The following is a 3,395-nucleotide window of genomic DNA, read 5'->3' on the forward strand; positions in this document are numbered from 1 at the left end:
AGGGAACGACAGACGGGCGGAGCGTTAAGGTTAAGAGAATCGGATCTCCGCGCGCGACGCGGGGGGAGGCCTGCGACAACGTAGGGAGTGCCCGGTTCCGCTCTCGCGGAAGGGCGCCTCTCTCCGTCGGATCCTCCTCTACCCGCGTACACGTCTCGCGAGAGTCTCCTCTATTTCTCTCCTCTATTCTCGCGCCCGGTCGCTCGGCGCCCCGGTCAGCCTTCGTCACGTATCAATGTCATTTCGGACGACGCCCAGCCGGCGTGCGCGCGGCGGAAGAGCCCGGCGGGACTGGCGGCCTTACGCGTGGCGCGCAAGGGCTTCCCGCTGCTGTCTCTCCTCTCACCGCTGGCTTTCGCGCGGCACGGGGCGAACGTCCAACGATCGCTCGTACGCCGGTGCGCGCTGCCGTCGCCCGGTCGCCGTCGTCGGCGACGCGAGGCGAAGCGCGCGAACGCGGGCGCAAGCAGTCTCTGGGTACTAAAACGACCCTCAGCCAGGCGTGGTCCGGGAATTGTATCCGTGGACCGCAATGTGCGTTCGAAATGTCGATGTTCATGTGTCCTGCAGTTCACAAGTTGACGCGCAATTAGCTGCGTTCTTCATCGACCCACGAGCCAAGTGATCCACCGTTCAGGGTAATCGCATTTTCCTTTCTCTCGCCGCGTCTCCATGGAGAACGCGACTCGAAGGTATACAGTCCCAACGTGTTTTGTATATCTACGCTCGCTGCCCACCGGGGACAGAGTTCTCTCTCCGTTCCTCCGGGGCGCGAGCGTGATGGCCCTTCGATCAGCCTGGCCGCGCGTCCGAGCACGCGCGGACCGCCGCCCCGTTTACGGGGGCTACGGCACGATCGGGACACCGGCGACGGGCCGCGAGAGACCCGTCCGGCATCCCGGCGGAAACGAGAAGCGTCCCATAGCGCGAGAGGCGATGGGCCGGGGCGGAAATCATTGAAAAACCATCGGGCTCCCGGCGCCAGTGGTTCTGGCGCGGTGCCCTCGAGAAGCGGCGCTCGTGCGCGCTCGCTTTCATTGTGTAGGTTACCACCGGCTCGCGCCTGGCGCCGCGCCTGAAGTCAAGCCGGAGGCTCGAGCAACGGGCGGCGCGCGAGGCGCCACGCTTCCGTGGAGTCCGCCGACCGCCGGGCTTCCACCGCCGCGAACACGTCCGTCGTCACCGTCGCCGTCGACGTTCCCTTTCACTTCGGAACGTTCGGTCGGCCGCGCTCGACGAACCCGTGTTCGGACGGGTGTTGTCCCGGGCACGGTCGCCCGCCTGGGCTCGGCTGCGAGGCCGGCGCGCCCGCGCGTCGCGGCTCTCGGCGTCGCGAGAGCGGAACGCGGGCGGCCACCTGCGCGGCGAGACCACGGCGAGAGAGAGAGAGAGAGAGATTGTCAGTTAAGACCTCCTCCTCTCCTCGTTGTATTATATCATTAGGCAGGGTAGGATCGGAGATGCCTCACCCTGACAGAGACGCGCGCTCGGATGATGCGCAGTCTCTGGATGCGCGCACGGACGCGCCCGGGGACCGGTCCGCTCTCTCGACCCGTCATCTCCGATATCTCCGGAGAACAACGGTGGAGCGGCGCGACGCGTCCCGGCACATCCGCGGCGACAAGCCGTCAATTCCTCGTGTTTCAATATCTCTCGTATTGTCTGTTCCTTCTTACTTACAGTCGCCGACTGCTGCGCTCGGTGTTTCTCTCCAGCGTGCCTGGAGACCGAGATGGCAGAGCAGGACCTCCGTAACGTTAATGATCCTTCCGCAGGTTCACCTACGGAAACCTTGTTACGACTTTTACTTCCTCTAAATGATCAAGTTTGGTCATCTTCCCGGCAACATCGGCAATGCCGAGACATTGCCGCGCACCAGTCCGAAGACCTCACTAAATCATTCAATCGGTAGTAGCGACGGGCGGTGTGTACAAAGGGCAGGGACGTAATCAACGCGAGCTTATGACTCGCGCTTACTGGGAATTCCTCGTTCATGGGGAACAATTGCAAGCCCCAATCCCTAGCACGAAGGAGGTTCAGCGGGTTACCCGGGCCTTTCGGCCAGGGAACACACGCTGATTCCTTCAGTGTAGCGCGCGTGCGGCCCAGAACATCTAAGGGCATCACAGACCTGTTATTGCTCAATCTCGTGCGGCTAGAAGCCGCCTGTCCCTCTAAGAAGATTTGTTTGTACGTTGGTAGTAAAAACCCGCCGGCCGAAGCCGGGGGCCTTCGCGATACCATAAGGTACGCCTATTTAGCAGGCTAGAGTCTCGTTCGTTATCGGAATTAACCAGACAAATCGCTCCACCAACTAAGAACGGCCATGCACCACCACCCACCGAATCAAGAAAGAGCTATCAATCTGTCAATCCTTCCGGTGTCTGGGCCTGGTGAGGTTTCCCGTGTTGAGTCAAATTAAGCCGCAGGCTCCACTCCTGGTGGTGCCCTTCCGTCAATTCCTTTAAGTTTCAGCTTTGCAACCATACTTCCCCCGGAACCCAAAAGCTTTGGTTTCCCGGAAGCTGCCCGCCGAGTCATCGGAGGAACTTCGGCGGATCGCTAGCTGGCATCGTTTATGGTTAGAACTAGGGCGGTATCTGATCGCCTTCGAACCTCTAACTTTCGTTCTTGATTAATGAAAACATTTTTGGCAAATGCTTTCGCTTCTGTCCGTCTTGCGACGATCCAAGAATTTCACCTCTAACGTCGCAATACGAATGCCCCCATCTGTCCCTATTAATCATTACCTCGGGGTTCCGAAAACCAACAAAATAGAACCGAGGTCCTATTCCATTATTCCATGCACGCAGTATTCAGGCGAGGATAGCCTGCTTTAAGCACTCTAATTTGTTCAAAGTAAACGTACCGGCCCGACTCGACACTCAGTAAAGAGCACCGCGACGGGATATTAGTTGGGCCGCCCCTCGCGAGGCTAAGCCCACCGGTAGGACGTCCCACATCACGCCAGTTAAACACCGCGAGCGGTGAACCGACGGTGTGCGACACAGATTCAACTACGAGCTTTTTAACCGCAACAACTTTAATATACGCTATTGGAGCTGGAATTACCGCGGCTGCTGGCACCAGACTTGCCCTCCAATGGATCCTCGTTAAAGGATTTAAAGTGTACTCATTCCGATTACGGGGCCTCGGATGAGTCCCGTATCGTTATTTTTCGTCACTACCTCCCCGTGCCGGGAGTGGGTAATTTGCGCGCCTGCTGCCTTCCTTGGATGTGGTAGCCGTTTCTCAGGCTCCCTCTCCGGAATCGAACCCTGATTCCCCGTTACCCGTTACAACCATGGTAGGCGCAGAACCTACCATCGACAGTTGATAAGGCAGACATTTGAAAGATGCGTCGCCGGTGCTAAGACCGTGCGATCAGCACAAAG

The 3,395-nt window shown here is 59.0% G+C and overlaps 1 non-coding gene and 1 pseudogene across 1 annotated transcript; both read right to left on the bottom strand.

Moving 5' to 3' along the window:
* Positions 1–486: 486 nt before the first annotated feature.
* Positions 487–641, bottom strand: LOC148935179 (5.8S ribosomal RNA). The gene has a single exon (XR_016140548.1). It is a non-coding gene; the product is annotated as a 5.8S ribosomal RNA (ribosomal RNA).
* A 1,117-nt stretch (positions 642–1,758) lies between these two features.
* On the bottom strand, positions 1,759–3,395 carry LOC148935180 (small subunit ribosomal RNA; annotated as a pseudogene; the record flags this gene model as incomplete).

This window comes from Pogonomyrmex barbatus, unplaced genomic scaffold (genome assembly GCF_055798465.1).
Source record: "Pogonomyrmex barbatus isolate J1 unplaced genomic scaffold, ASM5579846v1 scaffold56, whole genome shotgun sequence".
Taxonomy (NCBI): domain Eukaryota; kingdom Metazoa; phylum Arthropoda; class Insecta; order Hymenoptera; family Formicidae; genus Pogonomyrmex; species Pogonomyrmex barbatus.